Source organism: Stenella coeruleoalba, assembly GCF_951394435.1.
Source record: "Stenella coeruleoalba genome assembly, chromosome: 15".
In the NCBI taxonomy this organism is placed as follows: Eukaryota; Metazoa; Chordata; class Mammalia; order Artiodactyla; family Delphinidae; genus Stenella; species Stenella coeruleoalba.
The window spans coordinates 57,778,268-57,804,123 of record NC_137161.1 but is presented as its reverse complement, the minus strand read 5'-3'; the positions used below and the strand labels follow the sequence as shown (position 1 = coordinate 57,804,123).

The window sequence follows — 25,856 nt, the reverse complement described above, 5'->3', positions numbered from 1 at the left end:
AACGCCCCAGTCTTCTCCATGGCCTCCCATGCCTTCCTTACAGTTCTCTCTCCCCATATGAGATGATCCTTTTACCAACCAGCTACAGCTGTGAAACAGACAACCGTGGTGCCTCAATGACGTGCAAGAATAGACATCATTTCTCATTCATGTGTCTGCAGCTTGGCTGGAGCAGCCTGAGCCCCATATGGAAGTTCCGTGGGTCATGCAGGGAAGCTCTGCTCCCATGTCTCATTTTTCTGGGGACAATGGACTACTGGAGGTTTATTCTGCTTATACAAATGGCAAAAGCACAAGAGGGCAAGCCCTACCGCTCAAGCACAATCCCAGCCTTTGCATGTGTCACATCTGCTAATATCTCATTGGCCAAAACCAGTCACGTGGTTTAACTCAAGGCCAAGGGGGTGAGTATGCTCTCCTAGCCAGGAGATTATAGTTGCAGTGTGGATATACACTACTATATAGCGGGGCGAAGAACTGGGACCCAGAACTCAGTTGAACACACTCTTACTTTTCCCCCACACCATGTTGAGGATTCAAACTTATTACTGAAACACCAGGAGTGGGGATACAGTGGGTATAAGGAAGGTTTCTGCCTCCAGTCTTCCTGGAGAGACAGGTGTAGATTTGAAGAGAGAAAACTAAGAGGTGCAAGGAGCAGGTGAATTGCACAGGTAGGTGGGGCTCCGGAGAAGGTTTGGAAACAAATGAGAGATGCGATCAATCATTCCTTTCTCTGGGTCCTAGAGAGGCATCTTGGTGTCTGGCCAGGTTCTTCCTTGTGTGGGGCATGCCCCACCAGAAGGCAAATGGGAGGTGATTTTTGGAGGAGGAGGCATTGCCCAGCCTTGAATCATGGAGTGGGAACGTAATTCCCTTTTCCAGTGATCTTGCAATAGTTCTGATTAGAAGGAGAAAGTCTCCTTCTGTGCCTAGCGTGAGTCTAACACTCATCTTACTCTTGCTGATCTCCCTTTTTAATAGATCCTAAACCTCAGGTTCGTGGACTCTCTCAAGCAACAGTATCTGGTTAGAATGTACTCACACTGTTTTCTCTGGGTAGTGTTTATATTTGTAAGTTTGTCTTCTATTTTTGGTGGTTGGAATTGGTTTCCTGTTTACCGTGATGATATAGGGCTTCCTTTTTAAAAATAAATAGAGTTAAATAAATAGAGTTGACTTAAAGAAAAATATTAAGTGAATACTTGTTCAGGTGGCTAGTGGGTATGGTAGAAATTATGGCTTTACCCTGGTGAGCATTTTGTAAATAGGGATATAGTGGGAGGAGGAGAGCGGGGTTTGCCACAGTCAGTCTGACTTCGAATCCACACTGGATCCCTTGAATAGGGCCTTTGGGCGCGTTACTTAGGTAGCCTCTCTGAACCTTAGTTCCTTCATGGACTGTCGTGTTATATTGATGACAGTATTTGTAAAGTAACTGGCACAGAGTGAGGGCTCAGCAAACGGCAGAAATCCACCTGCTGCAGCCTCTACCTGGACTGTCCATTCTGGGAGAGACTTTTGGGTTTTCTCTGTCCTCCAGGTGGCCATGGGACAGGCAGGCATCACTGTCCCTGCTGGTGGGTGGGCCCTGCATGGCCCTCCTCTGCAGCAGCCAGACCCCACTCTCCTCCCCTTTTATGTGGGGTCTCAGTTCAAATGAACACCTTCCTACCCCCTCTCCAGCCGTACAAAGAATCTCTTGCTTGGGAGATGAAAGTCTTGATTAGCCATAGAATTTCAAAATTAAAAGAGATGTGGCAGGTCAGACACTAGGCCAGCTGGGGAACCTCAAGATGGGGTGTGGGGTGGCCCTTTGGAAGGGGCCTCAAATCGCCTAAGGATTTCTAATTTAGACCCAAGGAGGCTCTCGCCTTGCAGACTTCCCCAACAGGATTGAAAAAAGACGCATCAGAAAGTTTAAGCATGGCGTCCCAGCCAGACCAGCTACTGCATAATAAGTTAGCATTTCTTAAAAGGGTTTCTAATTCTTTTGTTAGTAGCACAAGTCCATTGCCTTATATTTTGGGGTGTGTGCAAATAACATCACTGTGTTCAGTTAAAAGCTTAAAATATACTGTAATATGCTGTGGTCCTGTTTTGGAATTGCTTCAGTGTTTCAATACAGTAACTCCTCCCTCCCTACTCCACAGCCCCACAGATGGGGCTCAGGCCCCTCTGGTCTTTTCCCCCATCCCATAAGAACCTCCAGGGCAGATCAGCCCTCTCAGTTCCCAGATGGGGAAACTGAGGCTGGAGAGAAAGATATTTCCTTGTCTTTTGATGTCATTGCCAGGGACAGTAGATTCCAGAACTGCGGGGTCAAAAGATGGTTTGTGTGAGTGAGACCCTGGAGGAGTCCTAAGACTGCGTCCCTGGTTGCCCTGACACCTCCCACCAAGGCCAGAGACTCTATGTCGGCAAATAAAAATAACCATAGCTAAGATTAACTGAGCACTTACTATGTACCAGGCACCGCGCAGGTATGACACTTTCAGGCCTTACAACAACCCAAGGAAAGAGGTCCTATTGTGACTTCCATTTCCAGAAGGGGATACTGAGGCAGGCAAAATTAAGGAGATCACTAAGTTAAGAAAAGTGCCAGGGAAGGGGTTCTAAAGTAGGGAGTCGGATTCCAGAATACTCGTCCTTAACCCTTACCGGAAGGGAAGAGAAGAACGGGGGAGAAGAAGGGCAGGAGAGGAGGGGCAGCTGGAAACCCGTAAGGGCGAGCGCAGCGCGGAATGCCTTCCAGCTGCGAGGAAGCTCGGATTTCTCCCTCTTTCCCCAGAACTGCGCTACCAGCTCTGCCCTAAACTTGGCCCAAGTAGCGCAGGGAGGCGGGCTGGGGCTGGGGGCGCTCCCCAGGCTCCGGCCTTTCTCTCCAGTGTCCCCCACCCGCTTCCCGCGGTCCCTCCCACTCTGCTCTCCGGGCTCCTGACATCACGACCCGGGAGGCGGGGTCGGGGAAGGAGGGGGGACGTGGGGAGGCGGCTCGGCGCCACGGAGAGGGAGGAGGGAGGGCGCGCAGTCCCAGCCCAGAGCTTCAAAACAGTCCGGCGGCCTCGCCTCGCGCCCCAGCCCGACTGTCTGTCCAGCCGCCAGAGTCCGGTGAGTCGGGGTCTCGCCCGGGAGCCGCGCGCAGGTAGCGGGGGGCTCCGGGCTGCGAGCGACGGGGCAGCGGGGTCGCCAGCCACTGCACTTACCGGACCGAGAGAGGTCCCTGCAATTGGTGGCGGACAGGGAGGGGCCGAGGCCCCTCCCTGCCGAAAATCCACTGTTCCTCTGCCAGATTGCGAGGGCGCGGACTTCCCGCCTGCGCCGAGCTCGCTCGGGACCCCGAATTCCACCTCCCCACCCCCGGACTGCTTCCTTCGCCTTTTGCGTCGAGGCGGGCGGGAAAAGTTTGGGGAGGAGTCAGGGCGACTCCCCTCGCCCCCGCCAACTCCACTCCCAGGGTTCTCGGAGTCCCGGGTAGCCCCCCTCTCGTCGTGTGAAGTCCCCCGGCGCCTTGGCGCACGGTCCCCCGCCTCACGGAGCGCGCCGGACCCGCTGCGCCCTGGCTGGGTCATTGGGTCCCCTCTCGGCCCCGGCGGCGGCTCCGTTGCGCCCCCCAGCGGCAGGGAGCAACTGCCTTAGGTTGGACGAGCGGATGAGCTGGAGGCACTGCTTGGATGACGCCTGTCCCCTCTCCACTCCGGTTGAGCTTGGGGGGCTACGAGGGCCCCACCCATGGGTCCGGAGAAGGGGGAGCCTAGAGCTCGTATACAGGAGGACTACACACTCTCCCCAAATCCAGGGTCCTAAATATACCTCAGGGAGGCCCTAATTTGGGACTGACATGGGAACCTCATAAATGGGGGTTAGTTGGGGGCACCTGTGCCTGAGGGAGACTACAGAGAGCAAAGCCCTCCCTCCGGACTACAGGACCCACCTCTTACTTTGGAACAAGAATGACAGCCCAGTTTCAGGTTTGGGAAAAGGGGCAGTGCCCCCTCCCGAGCTGCAAAGATGTGTATGTGGGGTGAGGTGGGGTGATCTTTTAACTTAGTTGTGTCTAAAATGCAGAGGCCAGTCTAAAAAGTGACAGGCAGAGTGAGGAGTAAGGTAATGGGCTTGGAGAGGGTCTTAAGCAGCTGGTAGCCCCAATATTGTATGATTTCACTGACAGGAAGCACTTAGAATAGGCAAATTCAGAGCGTCAGAAAGTGGAGCAGAGGTACCTGGGGCTGGCAGAGAGGGATGGGGAGTTATTGCTAGTGGGTACAGAGCTGGGGGGATGAAAACATTTGGGGTATAGGGAGTGGTGATGGTTCCACGACACTGTAAGTGTATTTAATGCCACTGGATTCTACACTTAAAAGTGGTTAAAGTGCTCAATATTCTGTGATGTATATTTTACCACAATTAAACAGAGAGTGTGCAGCCACCTGTGCTTCAGTTTGATTCAGTTAGAAATTCCAGAATCCGCTCACGGTTGCTGGCCACCTCTCCCCAGAATTTGGCCTCAGTAAGGAAGTGGACGGCGGGTGAGGAAGGGACACGAGCCAGGTTTCCCCAGGAGGCTGGAAGGGACAAGGAAGGGGACAGAAGCGGATGGAGCCTCTGATGGAGCCGCTACAGCTGATGGAGCTGCCACAGGGGTCTGTGGCCACTAACTGTAAATACAGGGCACAACCATCCAGCCCTCCCCGCCACTCCCCTGCACACACAAGTAGTGTCTAAGGCCCTTTGTTTCTGGAATGGAAGTGAGTGTTTCACCTAGATTTCCTTTCTCTGCCGTGCGCATGATATCTTCAGGGCAGGAACTGAAACCACAAGTGTGTGCGCACGGACTCTCCATTTTCCAGCAACAGGTGATTCACAGGGAAGCTCAGCTGGCCTTTCTCTTCCCAGGCCCATGATGACGCTCCATCAGCCTCTGAGGAGCGCGCTGCCCCGTGCCCTCCAGCGTTCCTGGAAGCCTCCCCCTGCGTCGGCCCATCCCCACTCCTGGGCTGCAGGTGGGGAAAGCCAGGTCAGAGACCTTAAGTCAGTTTCTCAAGGTCCCTGAGCGAGTGACGTGCCAAGAGCCAGGCTTTGAACCTCCATGCGCTTCCCCACAAGCCCTCCCCATTTTTCCACCCGGAGATGCCCTGGTGGGTTTTGAAGAGTCAGGGGGAGACCCTCCTGGGGAAATCAGGGCCCAGACACCCACGGGGCCCTTGGCAGATACCAAGGCCACAGCAGAGGGAGGGGCGTGGGGGTGGCAGGAGGGTGCGGAACCTGTTTTCCCACTGACGGTTTTTGGATCAGCTGCCTCCAGCCCCGCCGGGAATTGGGGAGGGGAGGCCGGGCGTGGGCCGCATAGCCTGTAGCCGCCTCTGTCCCTCCAGTGGGGAAACTGAGATTCACCCAAAATCTGGGGACAGGTGTTCGTGTTGGAAGCCGCAGAGGTGTCCCACGGTGGGGGGGGCGGTGAGGGCAGGGCCAGCCGGGTGGGGCTGACACTGCACTGCCCCACCCAGAGGGGAGGGCCCGAGCCCTCTTCTGGCTTCCCGGCCCCAGTTTAGGGCACAGCTCTTGAGGGGCTGAGGGGTCTGCGGCCACTAACTGTAAATACAGGGCACAACCATCCAGCCCTCCCCGCCACTCCCCTGCACACACAAGTAGTGTCTAAGGCCCTTTGTTTCTGGAATGGAGGTGAGTGTTTCACCTAGATTTCCTTTCTCTGCCGTGCGCATGATATCTGCAGGGCAGGAGCTGAAACCACGCGTGTGTGCGCACGGACTCGCCATTTTCCAGCAACAGGTGATTCACAGGAGGCTCAACAGGCCAATTTCTCACCCCAGGCGCGTGCTGACTCTCCTGCCCTCTGCGGCCTTCCTGGTTGAAGGGGGCACAGCTGAGGCCGCCTCTGTGTCATAGTAAACTCTGCCAGACATGACCAGGAAGGGAAGTCTGTCGAGACAAAAATACATGAATGCCTTTCCAGGCCAGATGGGGTGGCGGTAGATTGCTGGCTGCTTGGCGGGATTCGTCTGGAGGGCAGGAGTGCAGCCGCTGTCCTGGGGAGGTGCACATAGTTGTGTGTGTGTGTGTGTGTTGCAACATGCGGCCGCTGCCCAGCTCTGTGGACAAGTGAGGCCTCTGACATGGGCTTCGGGGCCTAAGGCGGGATGGGGGTGGGCTCCCCAGCTACGGGGTGGTGGCAGCCATCCCCCAAAGGTGGGGTGCGGTCCCAGGCATTGGGACTGCGGAGCAGAGTCCTTCCAGAAGAAGCAGTTAAAGGTCGGCGACAGGACTCCAGTGCAGGAGGATGGGCTCCGGGGACGTCTTACTGGGCTTAGGCAATTGGCAGCAGCAGCTGGAACAGGGAGCGAGGGCAGCTGGCACCTTAGACAGAACTGGAGCCTGACGCTTGGATGTTGGCTTCATCTTGTCCAGGGAAGGATGGGGGTAGGAATAGGGGTGGTGGGAAGAGGAGGCTCCCTTTCTCACCCCAGGAGCGATGGAGTCTGCTCCCTGCAGGAGTGACCCAAAAGTGCAGTTTTGGCAGGACTGACCCATGGGGCGAATTGTCAGATGTATCTGGCTCTTGTTAGGGACAGGCCGAGGGGGGAGTCTAAAAATATCCGAGACAGAGCCGCTACCCAGGGAGAGTGCCGGCCTGGTAACCCAACACCCGTGGCAGCACTAGCTCTGCTCTGCTCCAGCCACTGGGGCTCTTCCAGGCAGCCAAGCCTTGGGCAGAGGGTGGGAGGGGTGAGAGCACTCTGCATTCAGGGCAGCCATGGACTAAGATTTTCAGGGACAAAAGGGCCTTAGAAAGTCCCAGTTTGCCAGCTAAGGATGCTCAGAGAGGTGGAGTGACTCACCCGAGGTCACTCAGCAAGTTGGCGGCAGTACCTGGACGAGATCTGGGTCTGGGGACTCACTGCTGAGGAGCTTGATGGCTGGGAGTGGTCAGTGGGTTTCCAGGCCAGGTCCCCAGGGTCAGGGACCCTTATGGCATGTGTCGTCTGTCTGGTATGCTGATCGGGGAAAGGTGGGCCGGGAGCCATGCTCAGGCAGTGGGTCACTTCCCACTGGCATTGGGTCGCTCCCGGCCACAGCTGTCGGGCTCTGACGATGTCGTCCATCCTGGGGGCGGGGGTGAGTAGGAAGACGGAGGCTGGAGGAGGACCGTCTTCCCATCCGAAGACACGTGGTTTGTTCACGTGGTATCTCAAGGGTTTAACAAGGAGTTGTTGACCTGAATAGTTGAATTTCCAGGGCTCTCACTTTCCTGGGGAGGCTGGGTTTCTGTTGATCCAAAAGGGAACAGAGGGTGAAGAGATTGCCCAGCTTCCTGCCCTCCTCAGACAGGTTGGATGACATCAGCTTCTAGAAGCTTCCTAGCACTCCTGGGTCTAGAGCTGAGGGAGCGGTCGCCGGTGTGATATTTGGCGTCAAGATTGTTCTGAGAAATGTGGATATGAAACATCTATCACCCTGCAGGATGCAGAGATGGACAAGTTAAGTCCCTCAGTGAAAATTGCTTGTAGCCTAAGAGCAAGTAAGTTTGCCTGATAGAGAAGTCGCTTTGAAGGTTTCTCTTTCTGGCGCTTCTGATCACAAACTTCTCTGGAGGGCTCGCTTTCCTTAAAATGAAATTAGTTTAAAAATTTTGCAGAGAATAAATATGACCCAAAGTCTCATTCATCTTATTCTAATGAACGTTTCCCAAAGCGTGTTATCACTGGTGGTAACCAAGATCGTTTTAAAAAGTTCACAGCTGAACATGAAACGAAAAAGAATAATTATGTCTTTTTCTCAGTTGGTAGTTGGGAAAAAAACACAAACAGCACACAGACCCATAGTTTCACTACTGTGTAGGGTGAAACTTAAGTTGATATTTTAAACTTTAAAAATTTTTTTAAGTAATGGGAGGGTATAATTAATAAGCACAGGTGATCCTTGGATTTGGCACAAACCTTAGTGCAGGAGTAACTGACTGCCTTTTGGGAGTTCGCATAACTGAGGCTGAGATGTTCATCCTTTTGACAACATGACTAAACCTGAAATGTCTGTAAGCTCCCCACCCAAGCTCGTCTTCTGCAAAGAGGCCCCGAGGTTCAGCTTCAGACCAAACCCGCCACTCAGTTTCCAAGGGAGTCCTCCCCATCTTTGATGAGGGTCATCGTGCTGCCTGGATGACCTTGGACGGTTGTTCCAGGATTCGGAGGAGTCGGTGTATTGATGTATTATACATGGAAGTGGCTTGAGATATTTGTGGTTTGCTTGAACCAAAGGAAAGCCGAGGGAGGGGCTGGCTTGCCCACTCTCATCTTGAGGGCTGCTATTAAGTGACTGGGCAGTGAGCTGTGTAGGCAAAGGGGGATTTCCCTCTATTCAAAGCAGGTTACAGTCCAGCGAAGAGGATGGTGGGTCCAAGGATGTAGGCGCCAGGACCGGGGTCACGAGATGGGGTTTCAGGGAAGCCCATGTCGTGGTGTTCAAGAGTTTCCTTAAGGCTGTAGGACTGGAGATGGACTCGGAAGAGTCCCTAGAATTTCCCTGGGCAGTGATGTTTCCGGGTTTGCAGAAGGGAGGGAAAGAAAAGGCCGAGGTTGCAGGCGGGAGCCCTGCTTGAGAAGCCTTGAGCGTCCAGTTAGCCTGCAGTGCAAGGTGCGGGAAGGGAGCGCAGGGCTGGGGGGCAGAGCTGGGAGGGCGAAGGGGAAGGGGGCTTCCCTCCACATCCCAATGAACCTGGCTAGGGAGGCAGGCATGATGATGTTCACACAGCAATGTTGGGATGAAAAAGAGAGAGAAAAAGGAAAAAAGTGGAAATAACCTAGAAGCAACTAATCCATCAGTCATGTTACAGAAGTTAGAAAGAACAAGGTGCAGGGTGGGTGGGAGGGGCAAAATAGGTGAAGGGGATTCAGAGGTACAAACCTCCAGTGATTAAGCCATGGGATGTAATATATTGAACCACTAGACTTGGGGAGATGATTTCGAAATGTGTGCAAAGGTCAAATCACTAGGTAGCACACCTGAAACTAACATATCGTATGTCAACTGTATTTTCAATAAAAATTTTTTAAAAAATTTGGATCACAGAGAAAAAAACCTCGAGGTTCGTCTCTGTGTACCAATATAGAAAAACCTATAAGACACTATTGAACTAAAAAAGAAAGCGCAAGTAGCGAAACAACATATGAAGAAATAGGCTATTTATAAATGTCGCTGCATTCCTGTGGCCTCGTACCTATTACATGTGTGCAAGAAAAGTGGCTGGAAGGATACATCAGAATCGATCAGTGTGGCTGCCGTGGGGAGAGGGGAGAGGAAGGAATGGGCCACGGGACTCCAGTCTTGTTTGTAACAGAGAGAATATATTCACGGGTTACGTGTGTACATGAAGTTCAATAATAATGAAATAGTCTTCCCTGAATTCAGTAAGCAGTGCGAGTTTTGTAGGTTTTGGGGCGGGGAACTTTAGGAGTGGGAGGACATGGTAGACAGACTAGGTGGCAGCAGTGCAGTAATTCAGGGGCAAGGTAACCGGGACGTGTACCATCCAGCCCCCATGGAACATGCCTCTTGAAACATCCCTTTGTGGACCCCTCACGGGCGTGATGGGTTTCCTGTCTGGGTGCTGTTAACAGACAAGGGGTGGTTTGGGGAGGGGGCAACGTGGTACATTTAAGGTGTGTTAATAGGGCCATTATGAGATCTCTGGAAAGGTATCAAGGAGACCATTGAGAATGGGAGTCTGGGCCTTTGAAGAAAATTCAGAGAAACACATAAAGACCTGGGTCAGGAACTGTGCTTTAATTTTTTTGTTTTTTTTTGCGGTACGCGGGCCTCTCACTGTTGTGGCCTCTCCCGCTGCGGAGCACAGGCTCCGGACGCGCAGGCTCAGCGGCCATGGCTCACGGGCCCAGCCGCTCCGCGGCATGTGGGATTTTCCCGGACCGGGGCACGAACCCGTGTCGCCTGCATCGGCAGGCAGACTCCCAACCACTGCGCCACCAGGGAAGCCCGGGAACTGTGCTTTAGGTTGGTGTTTGAGAATAGGAGAAAATGACTTACATTTTGCCAGTCTTAATAGCAATAATTTACCATTGCTCTTAGTATAGCATTTATAGGTGCAGAGCAGCTTGGGCCATGTGCATTACATCCTCCATCTCATTTAAAATGAACAACAACCATATGAGGTAATGACTACCCCTGCCCTATAGATGAAGAAATGGGGTCTTAAAAATTGGGGGTTAGGATTGAACCCAAGTCTCATGGACCCCACAGACCCTGCTCTATTGGATGGATATATCCCATCAACATCCCTCTTCTTCAATACAGATATATGCGTCCTCTTGAAACAATCCTGCCCCTTTGGGCCAAGAAAGTACCTTTGCTGCAGATGTGCCAGTGGGTGTCTTGGAGGCCGGTGTTCTTCCTCCAAAGTCAGCTTTCTCAGTCCTAAGGGTGCTGGACCACATGAGGGTCTTTTGCCCTTAACAGCCTGGTCACAGAGAACAGAACTCATGCCCACCCCTCCCCTGGGCAAAACCATCTTGATTCCTGTATTTCACATGTGTGTGGAGTGGAGAAGGGTGTTCTGGGAACTCTGCTTTGGACAGGAACCCTCTGTCTAATCGGTAATCACTTCCATTACTTCTGATGGTCTTTGTTTGAGGGACCGGATCTGTTGAGTTCCCTGGGGTAACACCAGCATCCAGCCCAGAGCTAAGGGTGCCGTAGGTGCTCAATATATCTGTTGCATGAATAGCTGAGAGAGGGTGTCCTCCCGGCTTCCTGCTTTTTAGCCCACCCCAGGGAGGGCTGGCAGAAGGGGGGCCCTCACACCTTGGGTGAGGAGCCAGCTGTAGGTTGCAGGGGTGGGGTGGGGGAGGGGTGGGGGAGGGGCTTGGGCAGCAGCTCCCTCCCCCTCCTGTAGTTGGTCCTGCCTGGAGGGCATCAGGCCCAAGTGGCACGGTCAGCGTCCCTTTATATGAGCGTGACACGGGGTCACATTCTTCTAGGCCGGAGCCCAGAAGAGACTTAATCATCCTCCCGCCCAGAGTGTGGTCTGCACGCCCACAGGCATTTGGAGATGATTTCTGTAGCATACAGGCAAGGTTACAAACTGTAATACGCTCATGTTTTTTTTAAAGTGTATTAGTAAAATGTCAGTCTCTTGGCAAGTGACACCGATTTTCCATTTATGGTATAATACACATTGAAAAATTAATCAAGTGAGTCTCGTGGTTGGTTTGGTTTTTTTTGGCTGGGTTGGGTCTCCGTTGCTGCGTGTGAGCTTTCTCTAGTTGCAGCGAGCGGGGGCTACTCTTCGTTGCGGTGCGCGGGCTTCTCATTGCGGTGGCTTCTCTTGTTGCGGAGCACGGGCTCTAGGCATTCGGGCTTCAGTAGTTGCAGCACGCAGGCTCTAGGGCGCACGGGCTTCAGTAGTTGTGGCACATGGGCTCAGCTGCTCCACGCATGGGATCTTCCCAGACCAGGGATCGAACCCATGTCCCCCGCATTGGCAGGCAGATTCTTAACCACTGCGCCACCAGGAAAGTCCGAGACTCGTGTTTTAAAGACAGTGTGGGTCATGAATAGTACAGGTGGGACACAGGGCAGAATGATGGTGGTAGTGTTGACACCATTGGTGACCCATCCAGGTCCCCTTTACTGGATGATGTGCCCGCCCCCAGCTGCGGTGAGTATTGGCTGCTAAGGACTCGCAGCTTCCCCTTCTCCCCAGGAATTTCGAGAAGTCTGGAGATGCCTGGGAAGTTATGCTCCCCATTCCCTGGGCTCACGGCCCCAGGTGTGCCCCGGAGCCTGGCCTGAGCCCCCCCCAACCTCACCTGTGTTGTCCCAGGTGCTTTTTCTGCAGTTTGCAGGCAGGGGATGAGGGACCTCAGAATATTCACGCTCCTGCCCTCAGAGATGAGCCGGAGGCCGTGAGAATCCCGAGGGACAGGAGGGTGCCGAGCCTTCATCACCAGTGAGGGCCCCTCACTGGACACTCTCCCGGTCATCACCTCCTCGCTGCTCTGGGCCTTCCGGGTGAGGCCTGAGTCGGGAGGAGAGCACCTGACAGGTCACCATCCCTCGAGCCACCGTGTGCCAGGCACTGTCACAGCAGGGACAAAACAGACGTAAGCCCCTGCCTGCAGTCAAGAGGGATGAGACAGAACAAAAGAAGGGACTAGAGATCAAGAAGGAAACAGCAGGTGATGTGCAGTGGTTTAAGGAAAATAAAACAGGGTCACTTATCTTGGATGGTCTGGGAAGGCTTCTCTGAGGAGGGGGCTTTGGAGTTGAGGCTGGATGAAGGGAAGGAGCCATTCACCCCCAGATCTAAGAACTTTCTAGACAGGGAACAGCTCGTGCAAACATCCTGGTGCCCTGGGTGTGGGGGGGGAAAGCAAGCTCAGTCTTCTTCCCCCCGACCTTGGGGAAGGAAGGGCACAGCTTGGGGTCCTGACTCATCCCGCTGGCTCTTTGGGGCGCTCTGTGAGGGTCAGGACTGAGTGAGTGGTCCATGTGCTCATGTCCTCGAGTGGCACCTACTGTATGCTCGGGACGGCTGGGAAATGGGGTCACATGCTCCCCAACTCTTGGGGTGTCCTGGAAAGTGAGGGGCTGGATCAGTCTCAGCTAGGGGGTGGGTGGTCAGTTGTAGGTGTGGGATGGTCACCTTTGGGCGCCATGGTGGGTGGGGTGGGACTTCTCGCTCAGACCAACTCGAGGCCTGGGGTCCTGACCCATGGTTTCTACCCTCCGTCCCACCTCAGGGGCCACAGAGGGCTCTTAGGTGTCCTTGTGTCAGACCCAGGGGGTTGGGGGTGTTGAAATACCAGCCTCCAGTGGACTCAGAGCTCTCTCATTGTACTTCTTAAAATCTCTTTCTTAATGAGTTTTTAAAAGTACAGTTCAGTGTATATTAGTATATCCACAGATATGTGCAACCATCCCCACGGTCAATTTTGGAACATTTCACCACGGCCAGAAGAACACCCCCGTACCCTTTAGAGATCACCCTCCTATTTTCCCATCCCCCTGAGCCCTAATTAACCACAGATCTGCCTTCTGTCCCTCTTGATTTGCTATTCTGGACATTTTGTGTAAATGGAATCGTACTCTGTGTGATCTTTTGGGTCTGGTTTCTTCGACTTCGCATAATGTCTTCAAGGTTCATCCGTGTTGTGGAGTCTATCAGTACTTCATTTCTTTTTATGGCCTAATAATACTCTGTTGTGTGGATATAACCTGTTTGGTTTATCCATTCATGAGTTGATGGACATTTGGGTGGTTTCCACCCTTTGGCTATTGTGAATAACGCTGCTGTAAACATTCCTGTACGTTTCTGTTGCTCATGTGTTTTCGTTTCCTTTCTAAAAATTTTTTATTGAAATATAGTTGATTTACAATGTTGTGTTAGTTTCAGGTGTATAGCAAAGTGATTCAGTTATTGTGTGTGTGTATATATATATATATATATATATATATGTACATATATATATTATTTTTTAGATTCTTTTCCATTGTAGGTTATTACAAGATCGTGAGTATAGTTCTCTGTGCTAGTGTTTTCATTTCTCTTGGGTATTTACCCAGGAGTGGAATTGCTGACTCCTACGATAACTCTATGTTTAATCGTTTGAGGACCGGCCAGACTGTTTCACAAAGTGGATGCGCCGTTTTACACTCCCAGCAGCAGTGGATGAGGCCTCCAGTTTCTCTGCTTCCCCAGGTTTTAATTCACTGTCCAGTCCTGTCCTAGTTTCTGGCTCCTAAGAAACTTCCACTGGTGAAATTCCTGTAGATCTAGAGCAGGTTGCTGGGGGCCAGGGCCCCTGGGGCTAAGCGAGGCTCCTAGGTCTGGGACAGGTTGGGCCCACCTGAGTAGGCTGGGGGATGGTGGGAAGGACTGAAGGGCACATGGGGACCACCTGAGAGAGAATTGGAATCCGCGGAAGGCAGAGCCTCCGTAAGGCTGTTTTCTGCACGATGCTAGAGTGATTTTAGGTGCTGCTGGATACGACATTAAATGACATTAAATCACTCAATGACAAAGTGGTTCCCTTTTCAATGTTCTCTCAGCTCTTGTGATTCCATCAAGGGGAAGATACCTCTTCGACTCTAGTTTTCCTTTTTCTTTTTTTTTAAAGCTATATTTTTTATAAGTCGCAATGTCACAGGCAGTATGCACTCTTTGAGTCTGGCGTCTTTCACTCAGCATAAGGTTTTGTGAGTCATCCATGGTGTTGTACATGTAGTGTGTTGTTCCTTTTGTTCCTTTTCATTGCTGAGTAATATTCCATTTTATGGCTGTCACACTCTGTTGTTTTTGTTCCTTTTTTGGGGGGTGGGGCGGGGGCACGCCACATGGCTTGTGGGATCTTAGTTCCCTGACCAGGGATCGAACCCAGGTCCATGGCAGTGAAAGCACTGAGTCCTAACCACTGGCCGCCAGGGATTCCATCAAGAAGACGTCTCTTCGACCTTACTTTTCCTTCTTTAACCAGACAGAGCAGGTCTTCGCTCAGCCCTTTGGTGGACAACAGCATTGAACCAGAACTTGTGAACTTTTTTGCAGGGGGTGGCTATTAATTTTCACGATCAGTCTCTGTGGCAGGTCATGCTGATTCTCCATTCCCAGGAGCAAAATATTTCTTCCTGAAATACATGTATTTCTGTTAGAGAGTGGGTTTATTTAATGACAGAGATGAAGTGAAATCTCACGGTGGTACTCAGGAAGGAGGTAAGCCAGTGACTGAAGTTTGGAAAACCTTCTTCTAATGTTTAGGGCCCGATTATCAGGTGCCGTGTCAGGAAGTGGTGAGGTCTCCATTCCTGGGGCCCATACAAATGGAAACTGGTTGCTATAAAAATAATCCAGGCAGAGGCTGGGGCAGGGGTGGTTCTGCATGATCACACAGTGCCTTTCAGCTAAGACTGCATGAGTCTGCAGTTCTCATTGTGTGGGGTCTGTTTCCCAATTCCACGGCTGGACTGTGTCATAGCTGCAGACACATGTCATCAGAGGTTCCCCAGTCGGAAGGGCAAGAGGTTTGGGGGCCTGCCTTTCTTTCCAGCAGGGCAACCTCACAGTCCCCTGGGCCATGCTGGTGGGGAAATGTTAGAGTGTCATTTCAAGTTCATGGGGATGGCTCCCTAGCTGGCTCAGCATCTGCCTGATCTTGGGTGTTTAATAGAGGGCATCCCTTCCTGTTATTGCCCCCAAACCCCTAGTTAAAGGACATGACCTGCCAGCTCTCAGGTTAGTGAGTCTGTATGGGCTGGGTACCCCAATAGAGAGACGCTGTGTTTAAGCAGGGTTCTCCCAGAAATAGAACCAATAGGATGTGTGTGTATATGTGTGTGTGTGTGTGTGTGTTTATAGAGAGAGAGAGAGGGGTTTATTTTAAGGAATTGGCTCACGCAGTTATGAAGGCTAGCAAGTCCAAAATCAGCAGGGTAGGCTGGTAGGCTGGGGACCCAGGGAAGAGCTGATGTTGCAATTCAAGTCCGAAGGCTGCTCGGGGGTGAGGGGGATGTCAGTGTTTTGTTCTGTTTGGACCTTCACCTGATCAGATGAGGCCCACCCACATTATGGAGGGCAATCTGCTTTACTCAAAGCCCACTGATTTAAATCATCATCTCATCCAAAGACACCCTCACAGAAACTCTGTGACCCAGCCAAGTTGACACAGAAAATTAATGACCACAGATACTTCAGGTGGACTAGATACACAGCATTAAATAAGATAGAATCCCTTTTAAATCATTCTCTTTTAAATTCCCTCCCAACCCTCCAAGGAGAAAATCTCAGTTTTGTGCTAACATGTCTTTAATAAAACTTCCCAAACACACGTGACATCCTGCTTCAGCAAAGGGAAAGGAAGCTGGCCTTGGACTCAGAGTCTTGAGCAGCAGCAGTTTCTAGCTCGAATTGAATAACATTGTTCTGTTTTCCTTGTATTTCTTTCTTCCCAGCACCCTCTATTTATGGCAGGCAACTGCTAACTTTCCATTTCGGTTGTGATATAAGGTTTCTTTTTATAAAAATGTAAGTTTAAAAAGTGAGTAGGCTACTAGTAACACAGGTGGTACGTGGATATACCTGAGATTCTGCAGGTGGTGCAGGAATGGCTGACTGGGGGAACATTGACGCAAGTACAGTGAGGACGGTGCCTGAAATATCCCCTAACTGTCCACATGCCTTGAGCTGCCTGTTGTCTGTTTGCACTTCTTCCCCTCTGGAGACAGCTGGGTGATTTATTTCCGCTTGATGACTGCCACCTGAAAGTGGCAGTGGACAAGGAGAGAACTCTGTGGGGAGGGGAAAGGTCTGGACGTGGCAGTTCTAAGAAACGCCTTGACCGTGATGCTGGTCATGATCGGTGCATGTACAAAGCACTTGCTTTGTGCCAGATGCTGTTCTAAGCACTGTCACTCTGTTATCTCCCAATGGTCCTAGGAGGTGGGCATACCATTGTCATCCCCATTGTACAGATGAGGAAACTGAGGCACTGAGCTGTTAGGCTGCTAGACTGCGGTCCAGTCTGGCTCTGTCTGTGCTCTTCTGTGTTTTGCATGTATTACTTCCTGCTGGTCTTCTCGCCTTTGTCCCCTTCATGGGTTAACTTACCTGGAGGTGGAGGCCTGGGTTCCTGGTCCTGGGGCCCCTTGGGTCTGGCTGAGTTGTAGGCAGTGATTCCCAGTCCCTAACTTGCTGGCAAAGTTCACCCACAGAAATGACAGTTTAGGAAAGATGAAAAGGCTGCTAAAGTGAGTGCCTCTGATCTCCTGAGGGTTACTTGAAAGTCACTAATACGAGATGCTCTGTGAAGGGAAGAGCATTCCTAACCAAATGGCTGTGAGGACGGCAAACACCCCGAGTCTGACACCTGCCTCACCTCAGCCACCTAATCTGAATGACATGTTGAGTGCCTGCAGGTCCCAGCCTTCTCTGGGCCTGGGGTGTGGGTTTAGTGGGTGGCGTAATTATAGGGAGCTCCTTGGATGACAGCAGCCATCAGGGAGCTCTTTAATTGATGGGGTCAGACAGCAGTCATTGGCGGAATGGCGGTTGGTAGCTCTTCCGCCAAAGCCGTGCAAACTAGCAGGCATTCACCAAGTGTTTGCTGAGTAACCTTGGGCACTGGGGATGAGTAAGACATGGTTTCTGTCTTTGAGGAACTCTGAATCTAACAACGCAGAGTTTCCCCTGTGTCAGTTGGCTCTTGCTGTGTAACAAACCATCCTGAAATGCACAGGCACATTTCGTTTTATTGCCCCTTCTCTTGACTGCACTTTGCAGATACTGCGTTTTTTATAAATTAAAGGTTTGTGGCCACTCTGCTTCGAGCAGGGCTACTGGCACCATTTTTCTGACAGCATTTGCTCACTTTATGTCTGTCACATTTTGGTAATTCTCACAACATTTCAAACTTTTTCATTATTATTTGTTATGTGATCTGTGGTCTTTGATGTTACTACTACAATTCGCTGAAGGCTCAGATGATGGTTAGCAATTTTTATAGTAAAGTATTTAAAAATTAAGGTGTGTACATTGTTTATTTAGACATAACGCTATTGCACACTTCATAGACTACAGTGTAGTGTAAACGTAACTTTTATATGCACTGGGAAGCCAAAAAAGTCACATGACTCACCTTATTGTGATATTCGCTTTACTGCGGTGGTCTGGAACTGAACCTGCAGTATCTCCGAGGCTGTAATGGCTTAAAAGAGAAAACATTTAGTTCATTCTGTAGGTGGGCAATATGGGCTGGGCTTAGCTGGTCTCTCTCATGTCTCTGTGGCCAGCAGGTGGGTCAGCTGGGGGCTGGCTGGTCTTAGGTGGCCCTTGCTGGAGAAAAGCTCATCTGTGCTCCATGTAATCTCCTACCATCCAGCAGGCCAGGCTGGGCTCGTTGGCGTGGTAGCTGAGCAGACAGGAAGTGTGTGAGGCTTCCTGAGGCCTGGGCTCAGAATTGGAACTTTTGCTGCCTTCTATCGATAAAAGAAATCACAAGGGCAGCCAGGTTCAGTGGGTGGGGAAATAGATTCCACTTCTTAATAGGAGGATTCAATTTGCTGATGACACTTTGTTAAAACCTTTTGCAGGTATGAATATAAGAAATCCTGGTCTGTGTTTTTCCTGTCTTTGGAACGCCGTGCCTGGTTTGGGGATCAGGGTGATGCAGGCCTCACAGGATGGGTTGGGAGCCGTTCCCTCCTCTTCGAGTTTCTGGAAGAGTGTGTGTAGAGTTGGTATTATTCTTCCTTAAATGTTTGGCAGGCTTCACCAGTGAGGCCATCTGGGCCTGGAGTTCTCTCTCCGGGAAGGGACTCCAGAGCTTTGATAAATATTTCTTTCTTCTTGTATTGCCAAACTGGAAGGAAAAGTCTGGCTCCATTTCTTGACTCCTTTTTAATTTATTTTTCAACATTAAAAAAAAATGAAGTGTAGTTGATTTACAATGTTCGTTAACATTTCTTGACTTCTTTAGCACTTTAGCCCCTTGAAATCTGGCTCCTCCCTCCCTCCCTCCCTCCCTCCCTCCCTCCCTCCCTCCTTTGCTTCATTCATTCAGCACATTTGTTGAGCACCACCTATAAACTAGACACTGTTGTAAGTGCTGAGAATACCGACCTGCAGAACCTGCCAGGTCCCTGACACTGTGGCCGGGGGGGAAAGTTAACCCCCAAATGACAACTACAACGTAACATCGGGCCATGAGAGGTGCTAAGAGGAGAAAAATAAAGAAGGGCTTTAGTTTACTTCACTAAAATTGTTATTACCAAGTTGGCCAGTGAGCTAATTTTCCATCCTGATTCCTTTTTCCTACTCTGTCTCTCTCTCTCTGTCTCTGTCTCTCTGTCTCTGTCTCTGTCTCTGTCTCTGTCTCTGTCTCTGTCTCTCTCTCTCTCTCTCTCTCTCTCTCTCTCTCTCTCGGCTTTGGGGTCCCACCATCTGCTTTTGGTTTTCCCCCGACCGCCCCTCTCTCCCAGCCCTTTCTCCCTGGTGCTGTTTCATAGTTACTAGCGGCTGTATCTCACATCCACACACCCACGACACAGGGATTTCTGTGCCCAGCTCCTGTCTCCTCCTGGGTGACAGTGCCGCCCATATTTCCAGTTGCCCGGGAGCATCTTCACCGTTGGTAACCAGACATGTCTAACGCCGGTGAACTGTTTCCCTCACCCTTCAAATATGCTCTTCCAAGCACGTTAATGGAACCAGCGGCCACTGTGAGCCCCCAGAATCCTTTGCCCGACGCCCCACCCATCCCCGGGTCCTGCTGATTCTCCTTCTGAAGAGTCTCCGTCCCGCCCTTCTGCTCACCTCCCAGTTTTCACCTTCATCTGAACCCTCTCCTTTTCTCACCAGGGCTTCTCTGACAGCTTCCCCCAGTTCGTCTCCTTCTAATCCATCCTCCTGATTGTGGCCTGTTTCTCTTCTACAGGCAGATCTTATTCCTTTCCTGCTTCAAAGCCTTCCCCCTCTCCCCACTGCCCCCAGGATAACACTCAAACGTCCAAGGCCCATCGAGCTTTTCACCTGGCCTAGAGTTCTGGCTCAGCCCCGGGCCCTGCCCAGCTCACCCCCTGCTCACAACTGGTAATGCTTCTGTGCTTCGGAGCATCCCGTTCCCTTTGCCTGCAACACCCTGTCCCCACGGCTCTGCCTGGCAACCCGCCCATCGTTTGAGACCTAGTCCAGATGTTGCTTCCTCCATGGAGCCTCTGATGCTGCCCTGACCCCAGCATGGGGCTAGTCACACTTTTCTTTACGTTCTCACAGCACGCATGTCATCACATCATGTTTATGTATTTATACGCCCTTGTTCTTTATGTACCTGGCAGCTCCCATGGGACGTGGAGCCTGCCTTACTCACCCACGTGTCACCAGGGACTGGTAAGCGGTGGGCGCTCAGTGAGTGCTTGTTGCCTGACATGTAGTGATGGCCAGATCCAAAGCCACATGTGGCCCCAGGACTTTGGACCCATCTCCTGATCAGGCCGGAGGATGACAGGATCCCAAAAGGGAAGAGAAATTCGGATTTAAGGTGGGCAACATGGTGGCTTCTCGGATGGCAGATTGTCTAACTTCAAATCCCAGCTCCAGCCTTTACTAGCTGTGTGGTCTTAGAGGAGTTGCTTAACCTCTCTGAGCTTTATTTTCTTTACCTATAAAATGAGGCTAACTATAGCACCTACAGCATAGTGTTTTTGTGAGGAATGCATAAGTTAGTACATGTGCCTGGCACATACTAGGCAATAAATGTTGGCTATCATTATTGCTGATATAGTAGTTATTATTATTACAGTGGATTGAAAGACTCAGACAGAATCGTCCTCAGTGGCTTCTGCCCTGGAGCACTGCCAAATCCCAGTGTCCATTTCCGGACAGAGGCAAGCATTGGCTCTGTGCCTAGAAGCCCCAGACGCGGTGAGCACAAAGCTGGGCCACCCAGGGCGAAGGGCTTCCATCATCCCCAGGGCATCTTGGACGCCTGGCCATTCGGGCTGGTTGGTGTCCAGATACCAGGGCAGGAAGGAGGCTGAGCTGACCTCTGCCTTCCTGAAAACAGGCCAAAGCCACTGTCCCTTCTGAGTGCTGTGGGTGGTATGTGGTGGAGGTGCGGGGTCTCAGCCAGCCTGGGGCAGAACCGCCAGCTCTAGAGCGGGCCTTGGAGTCCCTCTAGCCGTGGGGCCTGGGAGACTGCTTACCAGCTGGCCTTCCCCAGGCTCAGCGCCCAGAGCCTCCCTGGCCTTCTGAGCGGGGAACTGTGGGTGGAGCCCTTCTAGGCTGGGGAAACCTCAGACACCAAACATCTCAGGTCTGTTTTGAAAGGTTCTAGACCTCAGGATTGTCCGTTTGCTTACAATTCCGGGAAAAGGCTCCGACTCAGCTGAGAATGGGCCGTGGTTTAGATTGCAGGGAGAACTCCCGAGGGTGGGGTTAGAATCAGGTGGTCGGGTGGTCATCCTAACAGCCGCGCGAAGCAGCTGGCTCACTCTCACTCCCCTGCACGTAATGGAACGTGGCCAAAGCAGCTTCCTTTCAGCAACAGCAGGCAGGGGCCGGGGCTCCCTGTGGTGGGGATTTGTGTTTTTCTGAAGGGAAGGAGAGGAGGGGACACTCACATCACCCGTGGGAAGGTCCCTTGGCCTTCTCTTCATGTGTAAGACCCTACTGGTGATGTCCCACCATCAACGACAGATCAAAAGTTGCTTCTGGGGGAGGGAGGGCCAGTGAGTCGCCAGCAGGACTTTCTCCACACCCAGTGCTAGATGTGCAGCGTACACACACACACACACACACGCACACACGCACACACACACATTTCAAGCAAACATTGGACCAAGGTGTATTAGGACAGCACTGCTACTTAGGAGGCAGCGAGGAGATGCCAGTTCTTGGTATATCCTATTTGTCACCGGAGGTCTGGGTGAACATTTCTGGGAGTACCATCCCTTATCCCAAACCATCAGCCGTTTTTTTTTTTAACCATCAGCCTTTAGAACTTGAAGTTCACTGAACCACGAAAACTGCCTTCTGTGTGCAGAATTTCCATAGCCCCACCTACACCTCCCAGTGCCTCGCCCCCTCCTCCCCGCTCCCCTACTCGCTCCAGGTCTGATACCCAGAGGGTTCTTGCTTCTGCTCAAGGAAACCCATTTGCTGCTCCTTCTACTCCAGCTACTGATTCTTCTTCCTTAAAAAGAAATCTTAAGTTCTAATATTCTGTGTTCTCTATTATTTTACGTGATTATTTTTATGGGTATTTTATAGAATAGGGAGTATTTAGGCCTTCGGTCTGAAAATGCTTTACCACGATTCCTACAATGCACCTAAATTAGGGTGGCGAGATCCACCTGAGTTTCTGGGTGGAAAGGGGGTGCATTGTGATAAATTTAGAAAACAGAACTGAGTCCATTCTATTGTGTCTGAATAAATCCTTTTAGTGATCAAGGAAAAACTCTACCCAAAGTCCAAACCAATCTCAGAGTAGATCAGTAAAGACAACACATGCTTCAGCTGGGCCGGTGAGCTAATAGGATTAGAAATGCAAGAAATTCTATTTTTAGTACAAATGATGACTAAAGCATAGATTTTAATGAAGTCCTCTCTTAATTAGCCCAGTCATATCTCAACTTTAGCTAATGGCCAGGGCAGAGAGACGCTGCCTTCCCAAATCCCCCCTGCCTGGTGCAAAGCTTGAGGGAAATCCAGCCAAAGGTGAAGCATGACTTGATGCTGCCTGTGCCCTCTCGCCTGATTTTCATTAGGCTCTAAGCATGGGAGCAGGAAAGTGGGTAGTATAAAAATGTCCTGGATTTGGAGTTGGAAAACCAGAGGTTAGAGTCCCAACTCTGTGAACTTTGGCGAATCATGTGATGTCTCTGTGAGCCTCAGTTTTTCATCTGTAAAATGGGGATAATGATACCTTGCCCTGCCAGCTTCATAGGGTTGACTGAAGATCCAACACAAGATACGCTGTGTAAACTGCAACTCGACCTTTAATCACGAGGAGTCTCCTTTCTTGTGGGATGACCCCCTCTGAGCACCCCCCCCCCCCCCAGGGATCTGCTTTGTCTCCTCCCTGTCTCGAGGTTATGCTGGCATCCTGTGCCCTGGTCACAGTTAGGGGCAGATTTGCTGGTCTTGCCTGAAGAATATTTGTCTTGCTTGTCCTGTGACAGCAGCAGTTGCTGAGGCTGCGCCTGGCAGAGAGCAGGGGAGGGCAGAGTTAGAAGAGAAGGACTGGCTTGAGACAGTACACTGCAAAGGAGGAGTCTAATTACAGGCTTGCGACTGCAACTGTGCATTGCTTTGCATCTGGGGTTCTGCAGTAGAAGTCCTGGAGTGATAAGAAGTTTGGAAAGAACTGAAGAAATGGGGAAAATAGACAGAGCCACAGAGAGAGCAGAGAAAAGACAATTAGTAATGCTAGGGAAGAGAAGAGTTTTTAAGAAAAAAGTGCAGTCATAGTACACTATTGGGCCCTGCAGTGTGCAACATTTGGATGGTCATAGCGTAAATGAGAATTATCGATGTGTGATAAGCCTATATTGGGGCGGTGGGAGTAGGAAGACGGACAGTGATGATGGTGAAAGAAACTCTTCCTTAGGCAGGAAGTCAGTAATGTTTATAATAGATGAATCAGGAAAGAGAAATATATGAATATTGTTTGGACATATGGAACTATGGGGAAAATAAACAACTGAAAGTGTTAAAAGAGATCGCTTCCGGGGATCAGGACTGTAGGGCAGAGGCTGTGGTTTTCATCATATGCCTTTGATTCTATTACCTTCTTTTTTCTTTTTCTTTCCTTTTTTTTTTTTTTTTTTTTGCGGTACGCGGGCCTCTCACTGTTGTGGCCTCTCCCGTTGCGGAGCACAGGCTCCGGACGCACAGGCTCAGTGGCCATGGCTCACGGGCCCAGCCGCTCCGCGGCATGTGGGATCTTCCCGGACCGGGGCACGAACCCTTGTCCCCTGCATCGGCAGGCGGACTCTCAACCACTGCACCACCAGGGAAGCCCAACCTTCTTTTTTCTTAATCATCGCATGTATTATGTAGATCAAATCATATTTTTAAAAGAGAAGTTCTGCAAATCATAAGACTTTGATTTCTAGACAGGAACTTTAAAGCTCATCTAGTGCAGTCTCCCACCTTCAGACAGGGCAACACCCCAACCCAGGTGGCCTCTCAGAATGTCCCGCTCAGCCCCTGAAGAAATCAGCAAAGGAAAAACAACGCGATTCGGACTGCTCGGTGAAAGTTGTGCTTGAAAGTGACAGAGGCTTTTGGGAAATGGTTGTTGAGTATTGAAAGATTGCTGTGCACCCTGTGAGGGGTCTCCCACTGAGGTCAAAAGGGCAATTGGAGTGGGGGCCGGGAGACCCCCTAGTCCTTCTCTTGCTCCTGCTTTGCTGTGGGATCTGAGCGTGTCATGGCCCTTTCTGGCCTCAGTTCCTGCCTCTGGACAATCAGGGCTTTGAGTTTTCCCAGAGCCTTTATAGTTCTACATTCCTAGAACTAGAAATGACAGCAAATAGCTTTCTGTGCACCCAGCACAGCAGAGAAAGAGGGGGAATGGATAACAATCAAGTGAACAAATAAGATGCTTTCTGACAGTGAAAATCTTCCAAAGAAAATAAGCCAGGGGGATGGGACAGATACTGATGGGATACACAGTACCGGAGGGGCGTGGCTACTGGGTGATCAGGGCCGCTTCTCTGAGGAGGGGATGCTTGAGTTGAGACCTGGACAGCGCGAGAGAGCCAGCTGAGGGTGGAAGGGACAGGGTGCTCCCGGAAGCTCAGCTCCAAGGAACTGAGACCAGACCTGGCTGGCAGAGCACTGAAGCCCACAAGGAAAAGGGGAGACGAAAGGGATCAGCATTCAGTATGACATTTTTGGAAGGGAAAAGAAATTTCTGTGAATGGCAAAGAGGAATTTGATGCCACCCTGGGTTTTTTGGGCTGGCCTTCATCCAACATCTATAGCCCAGGGAGCTGTCTGTTCTTCAGTATCTCCAGAGAGGGTCCACAGAGTCCCAGTGCAGGAGAAAACATGGGAAGGAGAGAGCACCGCTGGGAAGAGCCACGGGGATGACAGAGGCTAGTCTGTATAGGTCAGAATTATACTTCTGGGGGAACTAAGGGATGTTATTAACTCAGAAAACATGACATCAAGGCTTGTCTACCTAGCCAGTCCATACATAACAGTTGGTCCAGTGCTTTATACCCTTTGCAAACCCTCTGAAGATCAAGGCTGCCACAGCACTAAGTGTCCAGTTTATGCTTTGCAGTAAATTAAGTTTGAATTGAATTGAAAAATTAAAAGTAAAATAAATTAAATGTACTTATCCTTTGACCCAGCACCTCTACTTCTTGGAATCTGCCCCTCAGAAATACTAACACAAGCATGCAAAGAAATAAGTGCAAGGATGTTCACTGCAGTGTAGTTTGGAGTAGCAAAAAGTCTGGAAGCGCCCTAAATGGCCATCAGTGGGGAACTAGTGGAGTAGATCGTGGCATAGCCACCCAACCGAACACCAGGCAACCATCGCGAGAATGAGGTGGATCCAGATGCTGGAAAAGAATGATCTCTAGAGATGCTGGAAAAAAATGATCTCTAGAGAGATTATCAAGTGAGAAAAGCTGGGTTGGAGGATGGGCTCTTAGCTCCACACCCCTGCCCGCCAGGAGCCCCTGGACCCCTAAGCCAAGGGAAATTGGGGCTCTGGCGGACAGACACACCCACTCGCTGTCTAGGGAGGAGGTGTGGGGAAGGACAAAGAAAAAGCGCTGCAAGGTGGCCTCTCAGTGGTTGAGCTCCACCAATCCAGAAAGTGGACACTGATGCACCCTCCAGTCAGGATCAAAGGAGTGAGTGAGGGGCGGGACCTGAGGCCAGGAGTGTTACCGTGGGGCAGCTCCCTCCACGTGGAAACCTGGAGAGTGTGGAGTAAGTGTTCCCACCTAAGAAATATTTCTGGAAAAACGCACAGGAAACTGGGAAGAGTGGGTCACTAAAGGAAAGGAACTTGAAGAGTGAGTCAGGGATAGTGATGAAGGGGAACTTCTTTCGGTATAGAGATGCAAGGGTAGAGGATCATTTTTAGTCTCTTAAAAGTTCATGGGGGGGCTTCCCTGGTGGCGCAGTGGTTGAGAGTCTGCCTGCTGATGCAGGGGACACGGGTTCGTGCCCCGGTCCGGGAAGATCCCACATGCCGCGGAGCGGCTGGGCCCGTGAGCCATGGCCGCTGAGCCTGCGCGTCTGGAGCCTGTGCTCCGCAATGGGAGAGGCCACAACAGTGAGAGGCCCGCGTACCGCAAAAAAAAAAAAA

General features: G+C 51.1%; 1 protein-coding gene across 3 annotated transcripts in view; it reads left to right on the top strand.

Annotated features, from left to right (window-relative positions):
• Positions 1 to 2,789: 2,789 nt before the first annotated feature.
• Positions 2,790 to 25,856, top strand: part of EMP2 (epithelial membrane protein 2) — a 39,942-nt gene continuing 16,875 nt past the window's right edge. The window contains exon 1 of one of the 3 annotated variants that reach the window (XM_079944330.1): positions 2,790 to 3,111. The gene's annotated coding sequence lies outside the window, so the exon portion shown is untranslated. Of the gene's footprint in view, positions 3,112 to 17,531; positions 17,549 to 25,405; positions 25,475 to 25,856 lie in introns of those variants that run through there. The other 2 variants (XM_079944332.1, XM_079944331.1) reach the window with 2 other exon arrangements.